The sequence below is a fragment of the Piliocolobus tephrosceles genome, chromosome 5 (assembly GCF_002776525.5).
Source record: "Piliocolobus tephrosceles isolate RC106 chromosome 5, ASM277652v3, whole genome shotgun sequence".
In the NCBI taxonomy this organism is placed as follows: domain Eukaryota; kingdom Metazoa; phylum Chordata; class Mammalia; order Primates; family Cercopithecidae; genus Piliocolobus; species Piliocolobus tephrosceles.
Window position 1 is genome coordinate 122,138,856 of NC_045438.1, and position 16,871 is coordinate 122,155,726.

Genomic DNA, 16,871 nt, shown 5'->3' on the forward strand with positions numbered 1-16,871 from the left:
GTCTGGCACACTAAAAACAAGATGATTAAACAGAGAAACATAATTCCAAAATTTACTACAGTGGAGTCCCCAGTGGACTTAATCCAAGTAGTGAGGTTTAATCCATAAATATTTTCTGCCACCTGATCTAATACCTCAGCTCCAGGCACAATGGATAAGTGAGCTTGAGAGGCTTCAAAAATATATTTCTTTAATTTGGTTATGTCCAATGATAAATTATCTTCCCTACCCAGAAGGTGTCCTTTGACCATTTCCCATGAATGATCACTCTTGTTATAGGAATACAGGGTGATACAGAAATCAGAGGTATTCCAGTCGCACTGCATTTGCATGCGATGTTCGAGACTCACTACCCAATCTCCAAGCCAAATAACAGACTGTCTTAAATCGTTAATTTGATTAACCAATTTTTGATCAATGCCTTGTTGAGAATTCCACATTTGGGTGGAATTAGTTTGCCGATCATTAACAAAATGAGCCGTTTGAATAGATTGATGTAATGTCATTCCAGCAGTGGTGGCCAGTGCAGTGACTGTAATTAAGCCCATGATCACAGTGATTAAAGTGAAAACAAATCTCTTAGATCTTTTTAGAATTCGCTGTAACACTTCATTAATTAAATGTATTGAGTGGGAGGATTTCCAAGGTCTGGGCAAGATTACTGGAATCCAGATTCCTTCTCGAGCTCGAACCAACATTACACTTTTCCTGAAGTCAAAATGGGAGTTAATACAACAGTAAAAGCAAATTTTTAACAATCCAATTTATGTAAAGCAATATGAAAAAAAGACAATCTTTAAGATCAATAACTATGAGGGGCCAATTTTTAGGTATTAAAGCAGGGGTAGGCATGCCGGGTTGGACGGCTTCCATAGGTTTAATTACAGTGTTAATGGCCCTTAAATTGGTTACCATCTGCCACTTGCCTGATTTCTTTTTTACTAGAAACACTGGAGAATTCCAGGGGGAAAGAGAGGGTTCCACATTTCCAAGTTGTAACTGTTCAGTAACCAGTTGAGTTAAAGCCTACAGTTTTATTTATTTATTTTATCTTATTTATTTATTTATTTTAGAAAGCAGCCACTGCTGAATCCAAATGGGTGTGTCAGATTTTCATTGTAAAGGGATAGGATCAGGAGGCGTGGCAGTGGCCGTCACTAAAACAATCCTGTTTTCTTTTATAATAACTGGGAGGGGTTGGTTTAGTAATCCCTTCATGTTTTGGACCAAGACCGAGTCCAGGAACAAACCCCATGTTTTCCATCATATGCTGACTGAGAGCACTATAAGAGTTATGTGGAATATTAATTTTAGCCTCAGTATCTACTAGGCCCTGAAAACTTTTTTCCTTTAATGTGTACGGTGTAGGTGGGCCATTGTTTAGAAATTACATTAATCCAAGAAGTGGCCTTTTCACTGCTGGAGCCCATCCCAGGGCCACCATCCCAGGGCCGTGTGTCTTATCTCCTTTGTTTAAAACGATATTAGGTAGTAAAAGCAATTGAGCTTGTTTAACAGTAGTAAAAGAAACAGGAGCTTGACCTGGGGCACATAATTTATCCCAAGCTCTCATACACACCTTTGTTACTTGTTTTGTGATAAGAGTATCAAAGCCTAATTGGGCATAAGTATTAGAGAAACTATCAGAATCTGTGAGCTGAGCCTGAGTAATTAGAATGCCATTAGTTCGATTTAGTTGAGCTTGCAGACAGGCCTCTGCCCATCAGGCTGAGATGGAACAGCTTTTTGCCAAAAAGTCCCTGTCTAAAGAAAGCAAAATGACCTCAGTACAAAAAGTTTGTAATATCATTTTAACATAAGGAGAAGTAGGGCGATACAGAGTACGAGCATCCTTAAATTATTTTTAAAAAGTAAAATTGAGCAGCGCATATCGACGCAGACTGGAATGAGAGTGTGAGAAAGGGGGAACTGAAGGAGTAGAAGAAGCAGAAGTATACTGGTGATTACAGGCATTTATGTGTGAAGAAGGGTACAGAGAAGCAGGTTGAGTGGATGGCAAAGTGACCAGTTGAGGAACCGAGATGACAGGAAAGTGAGGGGCTGAAGTGGACAGGAAGGACCTGTAGAATTACAGGTAAATTGTAGTTTGGTCCTGGAGCCATTAGGTGACACCCGGAGGCAAATGCTGCAAAGGTTTGAAGAGGGAAGAATTAGCATATCTGTGGTCCATATGGTCCTGGGCTGTGTGAGTCCTGGCCTTGGGAGCTTCAAGTACTGGCTCTTCATGAAAGAAAGTAAGATCATCAGGGGGTAACATTAAGTCAAAGTCACTGGAGTTAGACATTGAATTTTTGGTATCTTTAGGTAGGGGAGGAGTAGTTGAAGGGAGAGGCTGATCAGATAACGAAGGCCCTGTGGGAGAGGAAACTTAAGGAGGTATTAGTATGGCATGCACCAAGGCCCAATAATCCCAAACAGTGATGGGAACATAATTCCCTGTCCAGACCAGTTCTTGGAATGCTGCAACAAGATCCCATACTTTTACATATATGGTTCCTTTTTCAGGAAACCAAGGACAGTATTCTTCCACCGCCCTGAATAGAGTGACCATATTTTCTGTGGTTACTCCGACCCTTCCCTGTTTTAACAGGTCTACATCTAAGGTTTCTTTTTCAGGAAACCAAGGACAGAATTTTACCACTGCCTTGAATAGAGTGACCGTATTTTCCATGGGCACTCAAACCCTTTTCTATTTTAACCAGAGTTGAATATAGAAGAGGTAAGTATAATTTTTATACTCTGTGTAATCCACAGTTAACCCAGACCATACACAGACTACTTACCAGTCATCAGGGAGTTGAACACGCATATCTGTGGACCATACCGATGGCGTTTCTCCACACCTACCAAAGGGAATCAGGTTCCCATATGCACCTAGGAAAAAATAAAAAACCACGTTGGCGCATCAGATATCGGGGGAACCTGCCCCCGATAGTTAACGTGGGCTCTTTTCTATTTCCCTAAGCATTGACTGGTCTGAGAAAGAAAGGGAAAGAGTACAAAAGAGAGAAATTTTAAAGCTGGGTGTCCGGGGGAGGCATCACATGTTGGCAGGTTCCGTAATGTTCCCCAAGCCATAAAACCAGCAAGTTTTTATTAATGATTTTCAAAAGGAGAGGGAGTGTACGAATAGGGTATGGGTCACAGAGATCACAGGCTTCACAAAATAATAAAATATCACAAAGCAAATGGAGGCAGGGTGAGATCACAGGACCACAAGATGGGGCAAAATTAAAATTGCTAGTGAAGTTTCAGGCACGCATTGTCATTGATAACATCTTATCAGGAGGCAGAGTTTGAGAGCAGACAACCTGTCTGACCAAAATTTATTAGGCGGGAATTTTCTCGTCCTAGTAAGTCTGGGAGCACTACAGGAGACCGGGGCTCATTTCATCCCTTCGGCTTTGACTATAAAAGACGGCCACCTCCAAGGGGGCCATTCATAGGCCTACCCTCAGGGGTGCATTCTCTTTCTCAGGGATGTTCCTTGCTGAGAAAAATAATTCAGTGATATTTCTCCTATTTGCTTTTGAAAGAAGAGAAATATGGCTCTGTTCTGTCTGGCTCACAGACAGTCAGAGTTTAAGATTATCTCCCTTGTTCCCTGGACATTGTTGTTATCCTATTCTTTTTTCAAGGTGCCCAGATTTCATATTGTTCAAACACATATGCTCTACAAACAATTTGTGCAGTTAACACAATCATCACAAGGTCCTGAGGCGACATACATCCTCCTCAGTTTACAAAGATGATGGGATTAAGAGATTAAAGTAAAGGCAGGCATAGGAAATCACAAGGGTATTGATTGGGTAAGTGATAAGTGTCCATGAAATCTTCACAATTTATGTTCAGAGATTTTAGTAAAGATAGGCATAAGAAATTATAAAGGTATTAATATGGGGAACTAATAAATGTCCATGAAATCTTCACAATTTATGTTCTTCTTCCATGGCTTCAGCTGGTCCCTCCATTTGGGGTCTCTGACTTCCCGCAACAGATTCAGCTTGATTTCACTGGACAAATACTTGATGAATAACTAGTATGTGTTGATGCAAGGGTACAGAAGCAGAGGTCCTGCCCTCAAATAGCTTGTAATAAGGGACAGATAGTAAAAAGTTGCATGCATCTGTGGCCTTACCTTCTCTTTACACCCTCTCACAGGTTTCCTTCCCCTAATAACAGGTGTCTAACATCTAATTTCTTGACAAGCCATAAGCTGGCCAGAGAGTGAGGCAACCAAAGGCAGAGGCCCCCAGGATTTCCCCAGGATTTTCCACAAGTCAAGACTGAGCTACTTCCACTATACTAAAAGGAAGAAGGAGAAGAAGAAGAACAAGAACAAGAAGAAGAAGTGATGAAAAAAGGTACAAAATAGTGTAGTATGTTTTGAATAAAAAAAAAATTTTGACATAATACACAGAGTTATATAAAAATAAGGCCAAAATAAATCTTTATCTTAAGAAAATATTAATTATTTGCTAACTACAAGTAGTAGGGTCTGCTAACGTGATACTCAGTTTGTATGATACGTGTTTCTCAGTGCTCTCAGTGTGCCTTTGTGACTGAATGAAGGTCAAAAGTCTACAGTCAAGAGTCTCTCACCTATCCTGCAATAGGTTACAGAGGTCACCTGGGGCAATATCTATGGGCCAGCCATTGATCTTTGGTCACATTGGCTAAAGCACTGGGACCAAATTTTCTGGATGAGGTGATTTGCAGGAGACCTTTTTTTCCATAGAATCAAAGTCATTTTTAGATCAGGAAGAAACTCTGGAAATAATGAATCCAAAACTCATTTTATAGGTGAGAATATTGAGAGCCATTGACATTAAATTATTTATTTAAAGTAACACTGCTACTGTGTTTTGATTCATCTCTTACCACCTCCCCGACCCCAGCTAAGTTCAACATACATAATAGATGCACAGCAATTGCACGTTATGGGTTCAGTTCAGGGCTCAGGGTTCAGGGTTGAATGGGTGTGGTCTGGGCAGCTCTGCCACCCATGAGCTGCTGACTCATGCTCGGAACACTGAGATTTGATTCTCTCCTACCTCCCTCCAATTCTACAGAGGATGATAATAATAACAAACCCATATAGGCTTTGTTCTAAGTACTTGAAAACACATTAACAAGTTTATTTCTGTGGGGCAGATACACCTATTATGCCTGCTTTACAGAAGCAAAAACAAAGGCACGTAGTAATCAAGTAACCTCCTTAAGTTTACAAAGTTAGCTGTGGGACAGTTCTGGTAGTTTGGTTGCAATATCCATGTTCTTATCTACTGTGCTACACATTGCCTCCTGAGGTGGAAGTCAAACTTACATTGAAAGTTATTGAAGTTAAGACTTCTCTACCTGGGAAATAACCCAGTTTCAACTTCAAACCAATATGTATGAAAGAGGCAATACAGTAAAGGGATGGAATGGTGACTTGGACAATGGGAGTGGCAGGAAGGAAATGGAATATTTGTTAGATGCCTTTGTGCATGAGGTATTGTTCTAAGTATTTTATGGATATTATTTCATCAGTCCTAACACCAAGCCTGAAATACAGATAATTTGCAGGCAAAGAAATAGGCTCAGCTGCTCTGCCTATGGAGTAGTCATTCTTTTCTTTCTCTACTTCTCTCTTGAAAAAAAATAAAAGAAAGAAACTGAGGCTTAGAGGGCTTACACATACTCAAAGCAGGTCTCTCTATTTCTTGTTGTGTGTTACGAGGATGAGAGCTGATGAAACTTGGTGCCTGATGGCGCTACTACCAAAGCTCAGACCTCAGGCAAGTTCTCGGGTTCCCTGCATCTGGGACTAGGAGGGTAAGAGTTGGGTTCCCTCTGGGCTTCTGGATTATTCATTCCCTTATGTATATATCCATTTTACTGGAGCTTTCACAGGGCCTCCTAGTCAAGGAGTAGGACCCAAGTTGACATCTTGGACCACCCATGGGAAGAGACTGGAGAAAAAGCCTGCGCTGGATCTAGGATTCCAGCATTGCTGCTGATCAGTCCAAACTGGAAGCATGTGTCAATCCAGCATGAAGCTTGTAAAATCTTGTTCTGGGGAGTTAGGATTTCCAAGTGGGCCATATTTCCTCTAAGGTGTTGTTTTACTAGCAGATACTAGCTGCAAAGACACAGCTATGGCTCTCCTCTCAGTCTCTCCTGTGTGCTGCACAAACTGAAGGTGGGCCTACGTAGCTCCCTCACTCTGTAGACCCTGACTCTTGCATGGGTTTACAAAAGGGCTCCATGTCATTGCCTTGGTATCTCATATTCCTCCCACCTAGGAGGCCTTGTCCAGACAAGTCATCCTTTTTAGCCTCTCTGATATGCCTATTGTACCCGAATCAAGTTCCTTGAAGGAGTCTCTTTGGGGGATAAATTCACAACAAATTATTTCCTGAGCACCCGATCACACATGTGAAAAAGATCACTTCTGTCTTTAAGGAATTATTAATCTAGTTGAGGAGGTAAGATATTGCACAACAAAATGTAATCGAAGCTATGTTAAATGCCGTAAGAGGGGCACTAAAGCACTTGAAGACTGGTATATAGGAATAAACGGGTATGCTGGACATCTTCCATTTGTCTCATCAGATCCACTCTTCACTGATGCCACCTGGCATCCGTGGGCTCTGGTGCCACTGGCTTCCGGTTGGGCCTGGGCAATTTCCAGCATGAGATTGGAGGGTGGATGGCGAATGGGTTTGAAATATTTAGTCCCTTGGCCTCCCTCCTGCCTGAGTGCCAAGGATTTGCTGTGACTGTTACAGCTCCTATCTGGTGGCCTTCTCTATAGAGTTGTTCTTGCTAGGTCACAGCTACTGCTTTCTCTTGCTCCTGCAGGTCCATGCATGATAAGGGCTCTTCAGTGTTGTTTGCCCAGAGTCACTGCACTATGCCTTGTTGGGTTTCCTAAACTCTCCTTTCACCTTTGTCCACATTCACTTTGTTAAACATTCATCCAATAATCCCATTTGAGCATGCTGCATGCTTCCTGCCAGGACCTGGACCAATAAAGTAGGAATTCAACAAGCCAAGGGGATGCCATGACATGACGTCCAGAATGGTTGAGCATAAAGTGGGCTGAATATGGGAGGCCTAAATTAAAAAGAGCTTGAGGCCAGATCCTGGGAGGACACAAATGCCATGTCAGGATGTCTAGATTTTATCTGTACCTGTGTCCAGTGGGAAATGTTGGCAGTTGCTGAATGGGAAAGTAGACTGAATTAAAGTCCATCCCTTATTTTTGGAGATGTAATTTTGCAATAAGAATGTAAAATGTATTCTGGGGTAAAGGATACCCATGGAGGTGGAAGAACGGGTTAGAAGACAAAAATATCATATACTCTGATTCAGAAAATCCATTTCTAGGTATTTCTCACAAACAAACAATTAAAAACATGCATAAAGATTTAACTGCAATGATAATCACTGAAGTACCTTTTCAAAAATTAAAAATTATGAGTAACCCAAATTTTCACTAACAAGAAAGTAAATATCTAGCCTTTCAAACCGATGCTGTAGATGTTGATCTGTTGGCTTGGTAAAATGCTAGTATTATATGGTTGAATGAAAATAGAGTCTTATCAAAATGGCCAATAATTTCAGTATATGTATTTGTTTATGTGGAAAAAGCCTAAATGGATATATATTTAATTAGTAATAAGAACTTTTTAAAATAATGAGCATGTATAATTTCTGTAAACCAAAGAAACATTTTGTAATTGTCAGGGTTAGACCTTTTGAGGGCCTTGATTAGCATGAAAACAGTAGGAACTGCACAACTAGATAAAGGATGTGGGTGACTGAATCACAATGCCAACTGAGAGAAACCTGGGAGTTCGGATTTAGCACAATGCCTCCTACATCTTGATTAAGGTGAGTAAGGGTGTTATCAATGACCAGGGTAAGGAAAAATGCCCTGAAGACCAATTTGGCAGGCCAGGTGGTAGAATCCAGTTACTGAATGCATACAAAAAAAAACCCATTGTGACATTCACAGTTCTCAAGTCCCTAAGCGAACCACATCCACAAAAGATATCAAGGCATTGCCAATGAGGAATGAAGGCTTAGCCTGGCATTGGATAATAAGTTTCTGAATTGGCTAAAATATCAAATAAAAGATTAGTTTTTTCTACTTCAAAAACTTAGAGGCATAGTTACTATCATTGGACTCTTGGATCTCAAATTCTATTCTCAGACCATGATAGTCTACCTTCCCACTTCTGTCACTCTGTCTTGTGGTAGGTTCTTCCAACCCACACAAACCACCAGTATCTTCCAGAATATGTAGTTATTCACATACATATTCATATATGTATGAATTGTCTTTCTCATATGTATATTTATGTGAGATATGGCAAGATTTCTCTTCAAACAACCTGCTCAGCTTCTTAGTCTCTAATTCCAAATTACCACCCCTCTTTCTTCTCCTTTTCTTCTTTCTGATTTTACTACATGCCCAGGCATGCCACAGCCCCAGCTCGCATTTCTTTCCTTATTTGGGAATGGACTGGCACTCTAGTCCTCTGCAGATGACCCCTTCCTCCTCTCTCCTCTCTCCCATCATGAGCCCACGTTATCTAAGAAAGTTTAAATATTTAGCCAATCAAGTCCAGCTTAGATTGTGCAGTCTGACCCCAGCCAATGGGGAAAGGACACAGGGGCAGGATTGGCCCCAGGAATAAACGCTTCTACTCTCCTTTGTTCGGTGTGCTCTCGTGGCAACCAGCCCTACAAGAAGCATCTTTCTGCACAGAAGTAAATTTGCTTTGCTGAAAAATCCTTTATTTGCTCATTTTTCTTTAAGACTCCGAGCTTCATTTCTAACAATTTACGTATCTCTATATGCATATATATCTATATACATACTAATAGCTAACATCTATCAAGTGCTCACTCTGCTTGTCAAACATTATTCCAAGCACTCTACATGCATTATTCCTTATCATCCTCACTGCAACCCAGTGATGTAATTGCTGTTATTATTTCCATTTTACAGATTAGGAAACTGAGGGGTTAGAAGGCTACATGACTTGCCCAAGATCTTAGAAGGAGTACAGGTAGAGCTGGATTCCAGGCTTTGTCTGACTCTGCTCTCTTAATAATCACACTCACATCTAAAAAAGTATCTAGAAGGTATGTACCAAATTGTTAAATAATTACCAAATGAAGTTGGGGTTATAGGGCAACCTGCACTTCCTATTTTTTTCTGTTTTGTTTAGATTTCTAGCAATATCAATATTACATCTTAACTGGAAAAAATGTTTTCAAATTACCATCAATTATGTCATTTTCTTATGACATAATTGATGCATGTTGTGATGTACTACTATTGCCATGTGCTAGACTTTGTACTGGATGCGAGAATAAAAATGATGTGGTTTCTGTCCTCAAAGTGCTCACTGTCCAAATTCTGTTACATTACCCAGAGGACATTTTTAGTAACCCCAGCCCTCCTTTCATTCTTATCTTCTGGTTTGTCCTATCCATATGCCTAATGCTCTTGACATGATGGAGAACCTGACATTCCCAAGATGTATTATTCACTTTTAGGCCCCTGAGCCTTTGCTCATGAGGTTCTATATTCTGTAGAATGAGTAGGAGTTCATCTGGAAGAACTCCTACTCATGCTTGAAAGCTACTGCCATGGTGAAGTCTTTTCACAAAGTTCTAATCTTGAAAAGTTTTAAATATGTATTCCGTACAATCATGAGCATAGTTCAAATAAGTAGCACTGAAGTACTAAAAAAGAAAAGCAAGAGTCCCCACCTCAGCCCACCCCAACCCCAGCATCAACCTCAATCTCAATCTCATTGCCATTCTCCAAACTCTTAATGGTTTCTGCTTTTAGATTTCTGGTGGTGATCTCCAGGTTTCCAAAATAACATTCTATCTTATTATTTCTGGGTATATCATCTTAGGCCCTATCTACCTAACTTTTCCTAAGAGAAATGAAGATTTAACTCACATACACACTGGTCTTATGTCCTCCCTAACCTCCTAATAGAGATACGTATCTATACTCAGCCCTGCACTGCTCTAGCCTCTGTACACCCAGACCATTTTGTCCTGTTAACCACAGAGAGTATCTTCTGACTGTCAGTTCCTAAAATGAGAACCTTAGTACCCCACCCTTCTCTACACCCTGCTCCTGCTCCTACCCCTTTCTACCTATTGATGTTTACCCTGTGCATTAAAAAAATTAGTCATACTTACATTATCTTTTATAGTCATAGTTCTTCTTTGACTTGTTTATAAGGTGAATCTAAAAGCAGAAAACCAATAGGCAGCATTTCTGTGACTATGTGAATATTGTTCCCTGTAATCTTGTGGAGGGCTTGATTATGCTTCCTGCTCTGGGTCATTTGGAGAACATTCAGATTTCAGATTTAAATGGGATCTCCTGTTTGAGACACCACTAGTAGCTCAAAATCAATCCATTTTAGATACATCACACTTGCATCAGGCCTTTCCTGGACATTTTCTCCCTTGAAGATCCTAGTTTTAATTTTAACTTTATATTTTAGATGGAAATAATTTAACCATGAATCTTTTTTTCTTTGCATTCTGTCACCTTCTAACAGCCTCAAGGGCTTCCAAGTTCCTAGTCATGCTTTTGATTGTATTGAACCCTATTTTTCCCTCCAGTCTTCCTACTGCAATCAGGATGGGTTGCTTCCTAGCCTCGACACTGCTGCCATTCTGGGACCTCTCCTGGTTATCTGGGTTGGAGTCACTTTTCTTTGGGTCCCACACAGTGAGGTGTCCTTGACTCCCACATCTTTCTCAGGATAATTAAATAACTCACCTTGCTGAACTCCCACAGTACTCTATTTGCCTAATAGGGTAGCACTTTATGTTGTTATTTCCTTATCCTCCAGGGAAGGACTGTGTCTTATTCATCCTTGAAATGTTACCTGACATACACAGCTGGCTCTCACCTCAATAAACACTATTAAAATTAAACAAAAACACTGAGCGCATGGCAAGGCACAGTGGCTCACACCTGTAATCCCGGCACTTTGAGAGGCTGAGGCAGGAAGATCGCTTGAGCCTAGGAGTTCAAGACCAACCTGGGCAACATAGTGAGACACTGTCTCTACAAAAAATAAAAATAAAATTTTAGCCGGGTGTGGTGATATGTGTCTGTGATCCTAGTTACTTGGGAAGCTGAGATAGGAGGATTGCTTGAGTCTGGGAGGTAAAGGTGGCAGTGAGCTGTGATCACGCCACTGCACTTCAGCCTGGGTGACAGAGTAAGACCATGTCTCCAGAAAAAAAGAAAAAAAAAATTGAGCACATTATTACAATTTAATATCTTGATTGAAGGGAGGAGCCAAGCCATCGGTTTCACTCATATTAAAGAGGAAATAGGTACTGTTATGTTGATGGGAAGTGAGAGGAGGAATTAAATGTAGGAAATAGAATAACAAAGAACCAACTTACAAAAAACTAAAACAACCCATATCAGACTCACTTTATAATCTGTATGTCTGTGTTGACTTATCCTCTTGGAATGTGAGGAATATTCTTTATTAATTTTACTTACTGGGTTACCAGAAATAATACAGGAAGCCCAGTTATCTGAATTTCAGATAAACAACAAATAACTTTTTAGTATATGTCCCAAATATTGCATGGGGCATATTTATACTAAAATACGATTTATTGTCTAACTGAAATTCAAATTTCACCAAGTGTTCTACATTTTTATTTGCTAAATCTGGGCACTCTTCACCGGGCATCTTCTCAGGGCACTAAACTGTCAAATGCCAACCGATGTGGGGCTGCTCATAGAATATGACCTAATGACAACGGGAGATGACATTTGCTGGCAATGAGAGAAGTGAATAAAATGTTGTATACTTGTTTTTAGGAGCTGTTCTCAAAGCTTATCACCTTTTTAGTGTGGGGTTAGGTCTTCAACTTCAACTTTGTCTTCATCTTTGTCTTAAGGTCAATGGAAGACATTAGAGATCTCTTTGGTAGGGCATTATGTGTCCTTTTAGATTGATATTTATGGGCCATTTGTTTTACAGGGAGTTAGTCCAGGAAGTACAAGATAATGTCATTAGGTGGATAGAGTTTCATTTGAATTAAAAAAAAAAAAAAAACTATTGTTAGGTTTAAATGAGTCACTGCTTCATTAAGCATCAACATTAGATAACACATATTGAATGAATGTTTCCCATAAGCCAAGCTCTGTCCGAAGCATTTCACATGTATTCGCAGTTCATGCTCACAAACTGCCTCTAACTGACTGATTTTGGTTTTCTTGATTTTACGGATGAGGGGACTGAGAAGCAGAGATGATGAACTTCCCCAAGGTCATGCAACTCGTAAGTGGGAGAAAACAAGCTAAAATTCAGGCCGTCTTACTGCAGAGTACTCAAAATCAAAATAAACCAAATTTCATCTCCAGTTCTGGCAACTCACCAAAAACCAAAACACGATTTAAAAATATAAAATTTTAATAACACCCCACATAAATTTCCAACTACTTTCCCTAAGTTTCTAACTGAAGTTTTAAATGAGTGTGTTTTTAATTTATTAGAAAGTGGATTGAAGAGAAAGCATTGGAAAATGAAGGAAGGCGTTTCAGTTAAACCCCAAATAACGGTTAAACTGAGCTATAAAACAGCTCCTTCTAGCTCCATTTCTCCTTAGACCACAAGTGCTATTCCTGATTGCCCTTCATTGTCATTTCCAGGGAGAAATGACACCAGCACAGTGGCAGGCCTTCCAATCTGGAGCACGGTCCACACAGCTTCGGAATTGGTGTTCAGTGTACAATGAACCGGAGTGCGGAAAATGCGCAGGGCATTGCCAACTATAGATGCTCCGAGTAATTCACTGTAGTCAGGGAACATGGTGAAAAAAAGCAAAACCAGCCTGATTGAGGGGCGAATTCAGCAGGGAGTAAATCTGATCGGCATCAGTTCTGCGGACCGGAGTTGGCCAGCACCACCCAGGTGTTGCTGTAATGTACTCTGCCCGCAGCGCGCTGTTAACTGCGGGTCCAGGTGCGGGTCCTGGCCCTGGGGAGGGTGCTGGGTGCGCTCGAGCATGCTCGCGTCGGGAGCCGCAGCTGCTAGTGGGAGGCCGGGGCCACACACGCTCCTCCCCGGTACCTCCTCCAGCATCGCCCGGGGAGGAGAGGATCGGGGACAAAAGGCCGCGCGGAGCGGACTCAGGACACAGCCGGCGCGCAGCCCACCCGCCCGCCGCCTGCCGGAGCTGCTCGGCCCGCAACCACGGGGACCGCCGCGGGTCAGAGGCTCGCAGTGCTGGCGGCTAGAAGCAGTCGGGTTTGGAGCGCTTGGGTCGCGTTGGTGTGCGGTGGAATACGCCCAGGGACCCCGGTTCCCGTGAGCAGCTCCGCGCCGCGCCTGGGTGAGGAGAGATCCCGGGGGCGAGGCGGGAGTGGGAGGAAGGGCACGGTCGCCGCGCTGGAGGCCGGGACCCCGGAGCGGCGACCGGCTGGGGTGGGCTAGCTGAGCCGCACCCGCTCTGCTGGCCGGTCCTGGGCTCACAGTCCCTGCAGCCCTCGGAAACGGCGCTAGGATCCTCGCGGGGAGCGGGGGAGAGTGACGGGATTCGACACCAGTTCTTCCAAACCTTTTCGCGAAAGGAAAGGAAGCAACTCTGAGTTCAGAGCTAGTGGGGAGAATCAGGTCAGGGGAACAGGGAACACACGGAGTTTTCTTTTCTTTTTTTGGCGGAGTCTCACTTTGTCGCCAGGCTGGAGTGCAGAGGCACGATCTCGGCTCACTGCAACCTCTGTCTCCCGGGTTCGAGCGATTATACTGCCTCAGCCTCCGGAGTAGCTGGGACTACTGGCGCGCCCTATCACGCTCGGCTAATTTTTTTGTATTTTTCGTAGAGACGGGGTTTAGCCGTGTTAGCCAGGATGGTCTCGATCTCCTGACCTCGTGATTTGCCCGCCTCGGCCTGGCCTCTCAAAGTGTTGGGATTACAGGTGTGAGCCACCACGCCCGCTCTGGAGTTTTCTTATCTGTAGATCTCCTACAGGGACAATCTCTCTCTCTCTCTCTCACACACACACACCCCACTACACACCTCTCACTCTGCCTCCTCTCTCTGTCTCCCCCTGCTCTCTCTCTCACTCTCCCTTTGAGGAGTATTGTGTCTTTTGGAGCCCAGTTATGAGTGGCTGCTGTAGGAACAAAACAAAGCACTCTTTGTTCTCCCTGGAGCATCCTTCTGCCGGCCAGGTAAGATCACAGCTGTTTCACCAAGTCAAGGGAGAGGCTCATTTTCAAAAAATTAAGCAAAATCAGAAAACAGGGAACACTGTCTTCCTCATCGTCTCTTGGAGCTTGTAAGGGAAATTTCTGTCACCAAAAACAAAAAGTTCGGGCTTTTATTCATGCCTGTGGTTCTTGGGATTGCTGCAGGGGTGATGAGGGAGGAGGAGAGGTGCCTATGGCTCATAAATGGCAGCTTGCCACCTTTAAAAGGCACACAGATTCAGATTTGGGAGGGATGTGTTAACAAATCAGGCTTGCACAATTTCCTTTGATCCAGATGAGAATGCTGAGCTGGGAGACTGGTATATGGGTAGGAGCTGGAAAATGTATCCCCTGAGGTGTTGGCAATCCCAAGAGGCTCAGCACCAAACCTTCAGCTTACACTGAATTCAGAGATCTGAGCATTAAGCACTGGCCTGATCAAGAAGAAGCAGATGGCCTTCTGCTCACGAGGCACTGGTGAGCCTCCATCACCCAGGCAGATTCCCTCACGGAATTCTGCTGGCCCTGCAGAAAGTGGTGAGACAGCCCACCACCTTGGCATTTTCCATCAGGCCTGCTTCAGCTCCTTGCACTTGGGCACTGAAAGGGCTTTCCCCTCCCCAGATATTTGTGCACCAGAAGCTGCTGCTGGCCATGTGGTGATGTCTCAATGTCTTTCTTCATTGAACTGCGCCCTTCATACCCAAGGCTGGCACCATAGTCTGTCACTACCTGTACAGCCAACGAGACTGAAGGAGTCGCAGCATTAGGAGTGTTGTGAATCTGCTTTGGCCACTCATTTTACAGTTGAGAAATCCCTTCTGAGGTGTGGAAGGGCTTGCTTAGCACCGCAGGACTTTTCCCTCAAACAGAACCTGGGACAGCTGGGTCCTCATTTCCTCTGCATTGCATCTCTGTGCCCTTTGCACTTTTGTCGCGAGGAACATACATGGGCCTAAACACATTCCCTCACCCTCACCTTTACACATGAATACGATTTTCCACCCTCTTTGAAGCTCTGTCAGCGTAGAACGTTAAGAAAAGTACTAACTAGGTACCTGAGCAGCTGGAGTGGGAGCACCTGGGAAGGTCAGTTTAGGAGTCCCCTTTATCTTCCTTTTCCTAATACCCAAGAAGATGGCTCTTTCCTGGAAAGGAAGGCAGTTATTGGATTATTTACACTCTGATTCCTCTTAACCCTAATTTTTTTTTTCAAGATCCATGATAATAAGCCTGACTGATGTCTCAAGACGTTGAGAAATTTCCATAAAATAAAAGCATTGAACAGAAAGTACTGAGTGAAGAGAAATCGAAGGGAAACATTTAATTCTAAAATCATATTGTTCCAGAATATGATTCTGGGTTCTTACTGCCTTTATTTATGACGCCAGTCCCCTGTTAGACACATTATGTGCCCTCACTGTCATTTTGCTCAATTTTATGGGCGTGACTCAACACTAATAGAAACAGGCTAATACATACAAACGTAAGTTTTTTGTTGTTAAAGAAACTTGGCAGTTGAGGAGAAATAAACAGGCTATTGTAAGAGTAGATGCTCATTGAATTAAATGGGTTAGTTGATTCCTAGTAGAAGTTGTATTCATTCATTCATTTTAAAAAAATATTTTTTGATCCGATCCTAAGTGCCATGTGCTGAGTACAGAGCAGTTTGTAAGATACATATGCTCTCTGCTCTCATAGTGCTCACATTCTAGAATTGAGGGATGAACAAAGTGAATTCATATAGTGAGAAGAAAAGCAAGCACAGTGCTGCAGGATAGTGGGGTGTGTGTGTGTGTGTGTGTGTGTGTGTATGTGTGTATTGGACATATGGGAGGTGCCCAGTTTCTTGGATTGGATTGTGAGGAGAGACTTCTCTGCAAGAAGACCTTGAGATGAAACCTCAGGAAGATGGGCAGACATTCCCGTAGAGGGAACCACAAGCACAAACGTCCTGGTCCTGGGAACAGGTGTGATGTGCTGGAGGCCCAGCTGGAAGGCCCGTGTGGCTGGAGTTAGGTGAGGGAGAAGGAGAGTTGGAGGAGTGAGCTTTAGGGGCAGGAGCCAGATCAGGAAGAGCCTCATAGGCCAGGGGAAACATTTGAATTTTACTCTAAATACAAAGAGAAGCCAAAAGAGAGTTTGAAGCAGAGGTGTGACATAATCGATTTACATTTATAAAGAGATGACTTTGGGTGCTATGTGGAGAGTGGATTATAGGGGAAGGAGAGGGGACAGGAGGACAGTGGCGAGTGGTAGCAGTAGATGGGCATAGGCTATTATTTATACTTACAGTGGGAAGTTAATGTTTCTCTGTCTCAAATTTCCCATCTACAAAATGGGAATGACATTGCTATACCTGGTCCACTTGTAAAAACTAATAAACGAATGAATATGCCCTGAAGGGTAGTATAAGATATTATTACCATTATTATTTGCTGATATCATATTACTTTGAATTCCCTGTGCTTTATTTTAAAATTTGTTTTAATAAATTTTGATGTCTTATTATATTCTTTTAAATAAACCTAATTTATTATACATAAAAGTATTTTTCTCTGTTCAGAGAATTGGAAACGCTTAACTGAGAGT

General features: G+C 42.4%; 1 protein-coding gene across 5 annotated transcripts in view; it reads left to right on the plus strand.

Moving 5' to 3' along the window:
• The first annotated feature begins 13,149 nt into the window (after nt 1-13,149).
• Nucleotides 13,150-16,871, plus strand: part of PLA2G7 (phospholipase A2 group VII) — a 32,668-nt gene continuing 28,946 nt past the window's right edge. For 3 of the 5 annotated variants that reach the window (XM_023212964.2, XM_023212965.1, XM_023212970.1), the window contains exon 1: nt 13,150-13,419. The gene's annotated coding sequence lies outside the window, so the exon portion shown is untranslated. Of the gene's footprint in view, nt 13,420-13,986; nt 14,006-14,195; nt 14,262-16,871 lie in introns of those variants that run through there. The other 2 variants (XM_023212968.1, XM_023212967.1) reach the window with 2 other exon arrangements.